Source organism: Podarcis gaigeae (genome assembly GCF_964106915.1).
Source record: "Podarcis gaigeae genome assembly, chromosome: 6".
NCBI classification, from domain to species: Eukaryota; Metazoa; Chordata; class Lepidosauria; order Squamata; family Lacertidae; genus Podarcis; species Podarcis gaigeae.
Window position 1 is genome coordinate 95,225,232 of NC_139682.1, and position 14,320 is coordinate 95,239,551.

Below are 14,320 nucleotides of genomic sequence, written 5' to 3' on the forward strand. Positions count from 1 at the left end.
TGATACAAACTGACCCAGACCCTGTGCTTGTCGCCTGAGGCCCTTCTCTATGTCCCCCTATCCTAGAAAGGTTCAGAGGGTGGCAACAAGAGAACAGCCCTTTTCTGTGGTGGCTCCCTGATTGTGGAACACTCTCCCTAGAAAGTCTCGCCTGGCACATTTATTACCTGTCTTTAGGTGCCAGGCAAAAAATTCCTCTACTCAGGCCTGCAGAAGGTTCCATGACCAGTCCCTGGCATCTCCAGGTAGGGCTGGGAAGGAACACTCTCTGAAACTCTGGAGATCCTTTGCCAGACAAGGACTTCACCATTCAGCTCTAGATGGAACAATGATAAAAGGCAGCTTCTTAGGTTCCTCAATTATCATAGCTGCAAGAGTGAGTTGATGGACGAAAACTATCCCAATTCTGCAATGTAACAATTGGTCAGATTTTGACAGCCATTACAACCACATGGTGTTATCTGCAGAATTTAATGTCATCTGTTAATGTCGTACCAAAGAGTTGGAAATCATGGAAACAGTGACAAGGAAGAATGGATGAGGCTTCATACCCTATCCATAACTGCCATCCTGGAGTATGTTGTTGTTTAGTCGTTTAGTCGTGTCCGACTCTTCGTGACCCCATGGACCAGAGCATGTGAGACAATTCTGTCTTCCACTGCCTCCCCCAGTTTGGTCAAACTCATGCTGGTATCTTCGAGAACACTGTCCAACCATCTCGTCCTCTGTCGTCCCCTTCTTCTTGTGCCCTCCATCTTTCCCAACATCAGGGTCTTTTCCAGGGAGTCTTCTCTTCTCATGAGGTGGCCAAAGTATTGGAGCCTCAGCTTCACGACCTTTGCTTCCAGTGAGCACTCAGGGCTGATTTCCTTAAGAATGGATAGGTTTGATCTTCTTGCAGTCCATGGGACTCTCAAGAGTCTCCTTTTTGACTGTGGAGTGGATGGCATGGACACTAACCAACAACCGCATCACTATTGTGCTCAACATTCCATAGAAGAAGGAGGTGCCCAAAGAGAAAACTGTATCTTAGCTAATTGAGCAACTTGGAGGTGCTGCTATTCTCTTGTGTGATCCCCAGTATCATTTTCCCCCTATTCTGCCCTCCTCCAAACCCATCTAACGGACTTCTCTTCCTAAGGGTGACATTTGGTCCCTTTCTTGATTTCCTTTAGGTGAGCCCTAAAGCCATTTGTTTTCTGATCTGCTTTTGGTAATCTCCATATGCAGTGCCCAGGCTTGCGCCCCAGGGAGGTCACTTCAGTACTGCTAACACAGCGGTTTGATTTCACCCCCAGAGGAGCACTTCACGGTCTTTCAAGACAGACAGATGCCGGCAAAGCAATGCTAGCATGGTTGCTATTTTTGTCAATTGCATGCATATTCTGTTTCAAATACTGCAGTGCAGCTGGTTGTCATGATTATGTGGTTTCCTTATCTACCTCTCTGCCCTCAAAGGGGCTTAGAATATAAGAATCACAAACTGAAACAGCAAAACAACATGATTAAATGTGCCCCCAGCAGCCTTAGCTGATTGTGACAGTAGAAGCAGAAGCACCTCCATCCACACCAGGTGAACAGAAGCCAGTTGCCATTTTAATTCCCCTCCAAGAACCCTCATATAGTATCATTCTGGAGCACTGTGGGGAGTTAAAATGTCTTCTGGGGACCACAAGCTAAACTTCCCATGATGCCCTGGGGTAATGCCTCAGCAGGAATCGTAGCAGGAGATTAAAACAAGTGGCTACCAGACCCAGTGGTTCAGGCTGGGGGCCATGGGCCTTGGCAGGTTGCTGGAGCCCCATCAGCTGCCCATAGATGTCAGTTGTTGGTGCCAGACTTGGTGGGTGGCATCAGGAAATCCTAGGGCAGCCTCACTCCATCCTTCAGGATGATGCCACTACCAATATTTTGTTGGGTTTCCTTTTTCTGCTCTGTTCTTTAAGGCCAGTGGATAATTTTGTGTTCCTTTTAAACCTGTTTATTTATGTATTGAATTTGCATACCGTCCTTCATCCAAAGATCCCAGGGCGGTCCACAGCAGAAAAATACAAAAGGAGGATACAACAGAGGAGTGACATCTTTGGGAGGGATATGAGCAACAAGAGTCATCAGGGAGATGCTGTCTTCCCTACCTTTGGGTTTTATAAACAACCACATCACCTGGTTGGGAGAGTGGTTCCAGGGCCTTGTATTGGCACCTGAAACAGATTTGGGGGCCCCACACAGTTTTCAGTGAGCAAATTGGAAACTGAACACTGAAGCCGCTACTCATGTTATGAAAACAACCTGGCTGCATAAGCCTCAGATAGAAGACATGTTCTGGTTGTTTGGCTGGAGGAACATCTTGTCCACAGTGGATAATTGCATTCTATATTCTAGAGTACAGTAGGAGTTAGCAGTATCTGGAAGAGATACTATCAAACAGGTTGTCTTCATTAGCACATGATACTGATGCAAAGCACAATATTCTGTTTCATATGTTCTACAGTTAAACGCCAGCACTGAAAACCAGTTCTGGGACTGAGCCCTACAACTGAGCCCAGCTGTCCTATTACAGAACTGTCTGGGACTGACTGGACAGGTTTGCTTCGTGCTGAAGAACCAGGATGGACCTGGGGGCCACATCACGTCCTGCCAGCACCGGCATGCTGCAAGGAAATCTCCCCTGCTTTCGTTCTCTGAAGATGACCTGCCCCCAACACCTTGCTTCGTAACATCTCTGTTAAAAAATGGCTGTTATACTAACACTTGGCTATTAAGCTACTAACATATTTCTTATGTAATGGTTCAAAACACAAGTCAAATTCCCCACCTCCCCTTTGAAAACACATATTCCCATACTGCAACGCTCTGGTGTTGCCAAGGAAATGAATGACCCAGCCACAAATGTACAAGTTGACGCCTGAGATGCTGCCATGATAAGGTAATTAAGGACCTCTGTTTCAAATTCCTTGTTAATACATATTCATGTTCTGCTCCTCCACCTGCTGTCTGCACGGCTGCTTTTTATGAGTGAGAGCATAATGAGCCTAGGAAGTGGGGGGAACAGAAGGCAATGGGTTGTATCACATATACCTTGTTAATAGCAGGTAATTTTTATTACCCCACCTTGGAAGGAGAATGTTTGGTTGCGGCAGGTAGTTATTTTAGTGAGAAGAACTAGGGACAGATGGGAGCAAGAATCTGGGAGAGAGGTGGTCTCCACCACTGCCCCAACCCTATCCAATCAGTTCAGGTAATCTTTCCAACTGGATTGTGGTGGCTCAGACAAAATGGGGGACTTGCTAAGTGTTCAGTCCTGCTGTGGTATGTGAAATCCATGGACAGACCTGCACACTGTAGCCATGAGAAAACCCCATACATTCAAGGTACATTTGAAGCATGTGAGTTCCCCCAAAGAATCCCAGGAACCAACTCTTTTCACTCACAGCCCTACAATTCCCAGTACCCTTCAAAAACTACACTTCCCAGGATTCTTTGGAGGAAGTCATGCGCTTTAAATGAACATTGGATGAGTTTTAAATGTGTGGTTTAGATCTGCCCTGTAGAACAACCTTTACAAAACCTTTGCAAAGTTTTTTTTACTTTCTGAATTAAAGCTAAAGTTCTAGGACTTACTGGCAAATTTAACAAATGAACAAATCACCACGTCCAGGTGGGAGCTGCTAAGAGTTCTTAAATTGTTGATCTCCTGTCAAAATATGGATAATTTAATGAGCCACCTGTAAGATGCCTGGGAGGTGGGCACGTAACATCAATTTTTAAAAGGGGGATTTGTTTGCGGTCGTTGTGTACCTGTACATCTAAATTACTGCCATCCTGTCTCACCGCTTCTGACCTGCTCATGCCTTTAGCTAGTCAGGCTGGGACAGAAGTGACACAGAAAGCAGCTGCAACTCCCACATCCTTCTTCACGCGGAGCAAAGTTACTACAGAATTTGCTACCATAAGTTGTAGCATTGGTCCCTAAGGTGGATGGCTTTAATGGGGGTGGGTGGGCAAATTAAGGAAGGATAAGGTTAATCAATGGCTGCTACTAGTGACAAGGGCTCCGTAACACCTCTAAAATTGGATGCAGTGTGTCCCAGAATACCAATTTCACAGAATTTATATACCACTTGATTGTACCAAAACAAAAACAACCCTCAAAGAGGTTTATGAATTAAGTAAAATGTGAGCTAAATGAGTGACAGCAGCAAAGTGCCGTACGTACTTCCCACCAAACAGAAATAATAAGACACCCTCCTGAAAACATGCCAGTCTAAGGCACTGGTCTTCAGCTGGTGGGTCAGGGCAGCCTGATCCCAGGAGGGGGGCAACAGGAGCACCAGCACCCAGGAAGGTTATGGTGAAAGACTAAGAAGTGGGTCTCCAAACAAGTTTGGGTTAAAAGTGAGTGCTGGGTCTGGAAAGGTCAGAGGTACTGATCTAAGGTGTGGTATATGGCAGAGATGGCAAAAATGACTGAATATCCCATTAGGTTAGGAAATGAAATTGATAGGAATGTTTTATGGGAACTGACTGCCATTCATCAGTTTTAGGAAGAGAAGATGTAATCTGGACAATGACAGATATTCTACATTTAACTTTATGTGAAATATTATTATCAGGTGAAGAATTATTGATGAGGTGGGCTTATGTCTGATATATTATGCATATTTTGGAGCACGGAAATGTTTTATATATTATTTGGTGGTTGTAATGTAAGGCATCTCATATAAAAAAATTGAGGCATCTACAGTAGTATATTTCAGGATTGTTGGTTTTGTATTGTGTCTATAAGTGTTGATTATTTGAATTGATGAAGAGATGTTTATCTTTCCTAAGAACTGTTCTCTAAATAATTCCTTGTAGTGATTATGTTTTAGTTATTATGTTTAGTGATTATGTTTTAGTTATTTATTTAGCATATTTATTACCCACTATTCAACATAGTTCCCAGGATGGGTTACAACATGATAAAAACACGATAAAAAATAAAATAAAAAAGTGAACAATTTAAATAACAACCAACCAATAACACAAAATGGCTACTTGGGAGACATAACAAAAAATGGCTGCCACACCTAAAAGAGCAGAAAAAGAGACCCCTTCGTCTGCCACCATCAATGGGGGGAGGGAGGGGGCAACATTCCTACATTGGCCACTCAGAGAAAGAAGCTATTTGCACCTCTGCTTTGCTCAAAATGGAAGATTGTGCAGATGTCTAATTCTAGCATCCAACGAAATGTGGAGGTATATTTTGTATAGGAGAGCCTAAGCCAGTACAGGCAGGAACAAGCAAGAAGAGCAAATGGCCCCTCTTGCATGGTGAATATGTGACTATACCCCACCTTTCCTTACAAAAGTTCAAGGTAGCTCATCACAAAAATAAAATATTCTTTCTTATATTTACGGACGCATTTTGCAGCTGCCATGGGAGGTACTGATGGGCACAGGGATTTGGCTGGCAACCTGTGGATGAATATTAGAGTTCAGTTTCAGGCAGAAATAGAACCACACAAATGGACAGCCTGAAAAGGAACCCCAACTCAGTGGTATCCCGCCAGGTTTCACAGTAGCTCCACCATCTTCCTGGGTGCGTTAGACCACATTGTATGTGCTTTCAGGTAGGGATCATGGGAATTAGATCCAGTTTGCATGTGAGGGTGAATCCATAGCTGCAGATCTTTCCTCAAGCAGCAACACATCTTCTGCTAACAGTTCTTCCAATGCTGGTTGCGCATGCTATGGCTCTTCTTCATTCTTGCAACAAGAGTTGGGGTTGGTTGGGTCGAGTAGACACCATTAGAAATTCGCTCAGGAGAATCTAGCCAAGATGCATAGGTGCAGCAGCAGACATGGAGGAGAAATACGAGGCAGAAGAGGAGGACGGGCAGTTTCTTCAGAGAGCCATTCTTTACAGAGGATGTTTGCCAACAATCTACTTTAATAATTTTAAATCCATCCCAGTATTCACATCATCATGTCAGCTCAACTCAAGCTGGTTCAGGCAGTGTTTATGATGGGATGTATCTAGTGCTAGTCCAGCTGATTAACTCTGACTCCATCCCATACTACAGGTGCATCACCTTCCCGGTGGCCCATCAGTGATCCCTTCTGAGGCCTCCTCTGCCTGACACCTCATGCTTGGCTGTTCATGTGGCAAAAAGACAACACAAAAAACAGCAGAGCTCAATCAGATTTCAGCTAATTTTAAAAACTTGCTTGTATAATGTTATTCTGGTAAGACCTTTACACAGGGCAGCCTTTAACACAGCCACTGGCTCCTTTCTTCTGAACGTCGCTCAAGCTCCTTGACAGATGAGCACAAAATGCATATGCAAGTTAATTGCTAGCAGCATGAATTAACACATGATGAACCATCATGTATTAATCTTTATTAATGATTTCAGATTTGAGATTTACGCAGTACACGATTACCATGCGTGGTTATTCTCCTTGCCCCGTGGTTTCACCCTTGGGGAATAAAATAACACAAAGAAAGCATTTTGTTTAAAATTGCTCTTTGAGAATAGTGACGGGAGATGAATGAATAACGGAGACTAAACTGTGGAACTTACTTTTACCATGTTCTGACTGGCATATGCTGTGGGAGATAGGCAGGCATGTAGCTGCTTGTTTTTGGATTGCCACACAACCCCCGTCAGTCTCCAGCAACACAGCTGGGCTCAAAAGGAAGTGAAAGAGTTGACTATCCAACTCTTGCTGGAACCAGGCTCTTCCGGCTGGAATTGAGACAGAAACTGGTTGTCAGACAGGCGCCTTCTTGACAGTGGCAACATACGGAGTCCACTGCCAAGCTGCCATGCAGGCATTGTTGCTGCTTCTACTGGATTCAACAGCTGGCTGGTTTATGAGCACTGGAGGCTTACAGGGTGAACAGGCAGGGCCCACTGAAGATAAGTCAGGGCAAAGCAGAAAGTGAACAAGAACAGGACCTTGGACAGCCCCAAGGCTGAAGCCCTCTTCTTGTAAGGCAGTTACAGGAAGGTGTTGTCTCAGCAAGAAGCAGGACCCAACTGAAGCTTTACAAACCTGACTAGACCTGAAGTGAGTAAGCTCTGCATCCCTTATTTTTCACTCTTCAATACCTCCAAGGCTCTGGGGATAGAAGTCCTGCAAGACTTTTCACTCTCTGAGGCAGAGAATGGTGGCAGGACACTATAGGTTAGGCAGGAGGTCGCTGAGTAAGGTGCAGAGAGCTTCCCTACTCCTGAGGAAGCATCCTGAACCTCATCATCATGAGAGTTCTCTGCTGCTCACTGCCAAGTCCTTGCTGGAGCCTGAAAACTTCCCTTCTTGGCCTTGCCTCTGCCTTCTTCACTAGAACAAGAACACCTGTCATGGGATGCTTGGGATGGAACCCTCCTACTTCTGAGGCCATTGCTTGAAGCACAACATAATTGGGAGGGATGTGTCATGATGCATGATGTTGTGGTGCACATTGTAGAAAACAAATGTCATATTGTGCATTCCAAGTCCCCAAGATGTGCTTTGGTAACATGCATTGTCCAACAATCTGGAGTTGCTTTGAAGAATGAACACAGGTGGGCTTTCATAAGGGTTTATAACATTGGATTTTAACTTGTTTGCCAGATTCAGAATAGTAATCCATTCTGAATAGTAATCTATTGCCTGTCAGCCATCATCGATTTTGCAGACTTTTGAATATTCTGTGTGCTCTACGTACATTACCTTGAAACAGAGGTTTTCAACCATTCTGAGTCCATGACTACCTTGACCAATCACATTCTTTCTGTGGAATACTGTACAGGGGAATCCCTACTTATGCAGTTCCATTCCAGGCCATGGCGTGCATCACTTGAAGGTGCATAAGTGGGGATTCCCCTGTTCTCTCCCCGACCCTTTTTAGGACCATGTTCAGTGCATGCTTGGGCAGCACTCTTTCAAAGATGACCAACATCACATAGCACAGAGATGCATGAAAAAGTAGAGAAACATACCTTATCTCGTTTGTCTGCTTGAGTAGGGAGTTTCCGGCTTTGCGTTGGAAGTTGTGGATTTTTTTCATCAGAGGCAGCAGGGAAGGGATGAGGGATGGGGGCTAGTGCTGTTTGTGGCACCCCTGACCATCATTCAAGTCACCTCAGGGTGCTACAGCACACTGGTTGAAAACCACTGCCTTGAGATCATTACAACAACTGTGTAAGGTAGCTCAGGTTGACTTGTGAGTTCAAGGCTAAGGGCAGTTTCAAGCCGAGTGCACCTGTCAGTTGTGCTTGATGGCAAATTTGGGTCTGACAATTTCACTTTTGATGGTTTAAAGATGTATACTTAAACATTTTAGATATACAGTTAAATGTTTTAAATATACACCTAGAAATTTGTGGAGGTTGCCATCTTAGTCTGTGCAGCAAAAGCTGAAAAAGAAAGCACCTTAAAGACTAATGGCAGAAGCCTTTGCAATGTCTTAAAAGGCCCTGAGGCAACATTTGGACCAGGAGCCTCCCAGATCATTCCTCACAGTCTTAGCCTTACATTACAGGATATATCATACACCAGCATTGCTCTGACACCCACTCAACTACCAGTAGGTAAAGGCCTTGGTGAAGAGGGAACTGCTGTTGATTTGCACCCAAGCAAATTAAATGGGGGCAGGAATAGGCAGGGTCGGGTGCTTCTGTTGACCATGGGCTGTTCCGCCATTTGCGGCAGGCAGTTTTGTGGCGTGAGGCCTGGTGCGAATGCCCTGGCTGCCCTGGCCCTCGAGGCTCTTCCTGGAATCCTTTCCCTGTGTTATTCAGTCGGCAGCTAATGCACTTTGAAGCTATATCAGCTATCTGTCTCCTGAAAATCTCTGCCTTTGTTTGTGCCTAAAGACCACCCTGGTTAGACAGATATGTGAAGCGCTAAGTGTTGGGTGGCTCCAGCGGCCAGCCATGGTGACCTCATTGCTGAAGCGAGTGCCGAGTGCTTGATTGGAACAAACTCCGTGAGCCAAAAAGGCTCTTTGAGCGGTGAAATTATTTTTCTCGCAGAGCTTAATTCAAGTGATGAAATATTCATAGGGCACTAAAGTGAGTGGACTGGCTGGCTGGCTGCTTTCTTATGGGAATATCAATAAGGCTGGAGACAGCCTTAATCCAATATTCAAAGAGCTTCATTGCCTGCTGTTGCTTTGGGCTCAGGCTTCTTTTCGGAAACCTTGCTCTTGTGCCTCCTCCCTCTCCCAACACCAGCCGCTCCATTTGGACAAACAGGTACAGATGGGTTGATGGGAGAGGAGGAAACCATGTCAGGGGGGACTGAGGAGGGAGGGGAAGGCATGGCCCAATGGTCAGCATGGAGGGGAGACACTTCAGGAACTTGGAGAGAAGCAAGGTCTTGAGCCCTGCCAGACCAGACCAAAGGTCCACTTAGCCCAGCCTTTTTACCAAGAGTGGTCATGGTGGGGCGGGACCTGGGAAGCTTAGAAGAGGAACACAAGGCAGCAGCCTGTTCTTGGTCCTTAGCACTGGGTGATCAAGAGGTCTACTGTCTCTGCTTATGGAAGTTCTGTTAAACAACATGGTTGTTGATGGAACTAAAGGTCAAAAAAAGAGGTAAACTTGGCCCCTAGAAGGTTAAGTCCAGTCAAAGGTGACTATGGGGTGTGGCACTAATCTTGCTTTCAGGCCAAGGGAGCCAGCGTTTGTCCACAGACAGCTTTCCAGGTCATGGGGCCAGCATGACTAAACCAATTCTGGTGCAACAGGACACTGTGACGGAAGCCAGAGTGCATGGAAACCCCCCATTTACCTTCCTGCCACAGCAGTACCTATTTATCTACTTGTGCTGATATGCTTTTGAACTGCTAGGCTGGCAGAAACTGGGACAGAACAACAGGAGCTCACCCTGTCACGCAGATTTGAACTGCCAACCTTCTGATTGGCAAACCCAAGAGTCTCCGTGGTTTATACCACAGCACCACCCACATCCCTCCATGATTTCCTTTTGTCACAGATAAAATTCTAAAATGCTGCATTTTTTTAAAAAAAACCAATCTGCTGCAACAGGTTTTGTGATTTGAAATTCAGTAGACTAATTAATGAGTTATGTTTCCTGCCCTCTGCCCCATGGTTTATAATCTTTTCTCCTGTTTGCATCAATTTTCTCATTCTAGATTTGTAATTTTGGATGCCATCCACCTGATTGAGTAAATGTAGTTGGGCTTGTGTGTAAAACACTCTGTTGATCTCATCTGCCAGCATCTAGAAAATAGAAATTTAAGCTCCTTTTCCTGACCCAGCCAATATAAGCAGATTTTAAGCACAAACATGAATACACCTCCTGTTGCTAAATGTTAAGGCTAAAAAGGATGAGCATAGTGGGAGCTCCTTTTCTTGTTCTTCCAGTACGTTCACAGTGTGTATCTTGTGCACTTTACTAATGTAATTTAAGTTGATCAATAAACAGAATAATTGATCTCTTGCAAGAACCTTTACGTAATTAAGAGGCTGGCCATGTGGCAAAACTTCTTATTAATTGTATCATTACAGTAAGAGTTGCACCATGCTGCTGGAAGCAATATACTGTATACGCAACACCTGCCTGAACAGTTGTTTCAGAAGGATTTCTCTACCAGTCTCATGCAGTGGGTGGACACAGATGAAAAACAGAGTTTCAGCTTCTCAATCCCTACCCTGCTCAGAGATTTCAAAGGGCCAGAGTCACTATGATCTTTGAGAGTTGACCTAAAAGAATGTCAGGTTATGAGATTAGCACACTTCAACAGGATGTGGTCTGAAAATGTCTCGGTAGGTATCTTGTGAGCCGTGGGGTTCTCCAAAGAGCCCAGTGTCTCCCTACCTCTATTCTTCCATTGCCCATCTCCTTTCTCTGCAGGTGATGAACCTGACTGACCAAATAAATAGGTACCTTAAGCAATTGCATCAAAGAGCATGAAGGTTTTCTCTTCCTTGCATAGCAAGCTGCACCAGCCAAAATTCCATTTTCTATATATGATGAAAGTCCTGTCCCACCTTTGCCAGAGCTAGCATGACCATTAGGTATGGTGAGGCAGCCACCTAAAGTGACCTATATTGAGGGGGGGGGGTGAGATTAGGAGTGGTGGCAAAATGTTGGAGGGCAGAATTGTGTGTGCTATGTGTTAGCTTACTGCCCTCAGGGGCGGTGCAAGATGCTGGTCCATCACTAGTGTCAACACAGATTCATTTTTCAAGATTAAATGTGATGTTTTCCACCTCTGTGACATATGTTATTCCCTTTTATTTTGGAAATTGATTGGTCCAGCACTCTTCTCTGCTCCCCCAGTAATGATTTCATTGAGTTTTGAAATAAAAATAAGCAAAACTGAGTAACAGTCTGTCCCCTCCCAGCTGCTTTTCAGAAAATATAATGATAAGTCGCTCTGAGTTGGCTCCAAACAACTCTAAGTAGGAATAGACCAACTGAAATCAGTGGGCATAGCTAATTTGTCCATTAATTTCAGCAGGCCTTCTCTGACTAGGAGTTATTTGGGTACAACCATGTATGTCCAGTCTGCTCATTTTCAACTCCTCCTTACAGCAACAGCTTAATAGGTATCTCTGGCACTATTTTTAAGGGAAGGGCTTACCACTGGAGGAGGAAGAGAAGTGTGGAGGGAGCTAAACCACCCCCGGCAGCGTGATCCCGGTGGGGTGCCATCTCAGCTGCCCCCCTTGCCCGCATTGGGCACCACGCCCCCGCAGGTAGCACGCCATGCCCCCGGGATGCGCACCAGCCCTGCCCCCGGTGCGGGAGCATGAAGCTCCGCCACTGGGGCTTACGCACCTGAGCAAAGATCAGGAAGGAATTCTGGTGCTGCTCATTGGTCTTTCTCTAGCTTTCAGATGTTGGTGACAGAGTCACCCAGATGAGATTCTCACAGCTTGCTAGAAGACGGGATGTGAGGAAAACATGGGAGTGGGATGACTTAGCTGTGATTCCTGCATTGCAGGGGGTTTGAATAGATGACCCTTTGAGACCTGTCATGGACTGGTTGGACATGGAGGAATGCTGGGAGGAACCAGCTGGGGTACCCCAAGGGAAGAAGGATCAGAGCCTGGGGAGTGGTGGTGGTGGGATGATGATGACTGGTCAGGTGGGGAAGAGGAGGTGTCAGAAGCTGAAGGGGGAACATGGCTTAGTAAGCTGGGAGAGTCTGTGGAAGATAGAAGTCCGGAATCAGAGGGAGAAGCTGAAGCAGGGGAAGAGGGAGGCCAAGAGGCAGAGAGGAGTCATGCTGGTAAAGAGTCACAGGCGTCTCCCCCTCCTGCTGCGACAAACTTCCCTCCCCCCTTGTCTCCCAGAACCAGAAGAGGCTTGAAAAGAGCGGAGGAGAGGTTGGCTTCATGCAGGCACAGTCTCTGATTGCTTGGAGAAAGCCATGGAGAGCAAGGGTGTGGGGTGGTGGGGACAGTCAGTCTTGGCAACTGATTAATGGGGTGAGACCTATCGGGGATGAGCTGTTGTGTTCATTAGGTCTGACTCTCTTTTTTAAGAATAATTTTTTATTAACCGACCAATCACATCAAATCAAACCAAATTACATAAATTCCAAATTACACAGCCGAATTTTAAATTTTTGTTGGGGGTACCCATATTTCAAGTTCCGAAGGGGATCCCATCAACTTCTTCTTACTGCTGTTTTAATGTCCACAAATCTAACCTTATGATGTTCACAGTACTATCCAGTCCTTTCTTATTGTTTTTCCACATCTCTTGTTGTTATTTTCATATATTTTTCCTTTCTCTTTGTGACCTCTGATAGTCTCCGCAAGCTGGTTAGAACAGTTTGTAATCCTGCGTGGATATTATTTTTTTATCCAGTAGCCATATCCAGACGTTTTCCATATAACATCACTTCCATACATCAAAACAGTCTTAGCGTCATTAATCTTCACCAATCTGCCTCCTTTCTCAAAACCTCTGAGGAGATTCACTAGGAATGCAGTCTGAAAACAAGTCCGTTCTTCCTCCCGGCTATAAATCTTTTGGCAAGATGGCGACTCTGAATTAATTGCTGCGACATTCCCAAAAGCTCTTATTGCTTCTCCATCTCCATAAAGCATACTTTTGGTTAAAGTTTATCTCCACACAAACTTTAATCATCCTGCTTGGGTCAGTTCAACCGACGATTCTAATGAGGAGGGGTTCTTGTAAATCACATAGAAGGAAAGTAAAAAAGGTCCGTCCCCCCATTCAGTCCCATTGTCATCATATCCTTCTTTTGAATTAGGGGGTGATTTATGGGCACAGCAGGCAAGGACAGTGTTCCCCATTTCCTTGGGGCAACAAGGGAGGCTGCCTACTCCCATAACAGCCTCTTAATTACCCCGTGTGGGTCGGAGAGATGGTATTGTCGGCCATCTTCCAATGCGCCCCCTAGTAGCCCCCCATTAGGTCTGACTCTCAACCAAGTCTGTGCAGATTGTGTTCTTGCTAAGAAAGAGTTAACTCCAACTTGAACAGTGTGATTTACTACTGGCTCACTCCTGAGAAGACTCTTCCAGCTCTACAATTCTATGATTTTATGACTGTCAAAAGGACAAACAAGGAATGGCCCAAAGCACAGGGTGGCATTTGCGTGGAGAGCACTTGGAGGTGGGATGCTAGCTTCCCATCATTCCCAGAATGCCACATGTGACTTACAGCATGAGAAGCCCCTGCAGTTTCTTTCAGAAACCTGTAGTGAGGGTTCGTGCAGCCTTCTGCCCCACTTTCTTCCCAAGCTCCCAGCCCCCAGGGGCTTGATCCTGAAATTCAGACCCAGCCCAAGTGTTCTGGCAGCTCCCTTCCCATTACAGTACAGAGGCCATGCTTTTCTTTGAGGAAGTGTTTGGTGACTTATATAAGAGTGCATTGCGGAACCAGAATCCACTATCCATGGTTGTCCATCAACAGCTACTGGTCACAATGGTTGTTCTCTACATCCACTGCCTCCGAATACCAGTTGTTGGGAATCACAAGTTGGGAGAGTGCTGTTGCACTTGGATCCTCTTGTGGGCTTCCCATAGGCATATGGTTGGCACATTGAGAACAGGATGCTAGACTAAATGGGCCATTGGCTGCATTCAGCAGGCTCCTATGTTCCTGTGTCCTTCCAAAGCAGTCTTTGCTCCACCCACCCCCCAAATTTTCCTCCCTTTTCTGAAGCTGGTTCTCACTCTTTCCTTGACAGGCCTAGCAGGGTGTGTGGCAGAGCAGATGTGATTTCTCTAGAGGCCCATGCAGATGAGGGCTTCTGAATGACAAATGAAGATTGTCCAAAACAAGCTGGACCTCAGTGAGAGGTGGGCTTGGCAGCTTTTACAGTGTACTCAGTTTCACA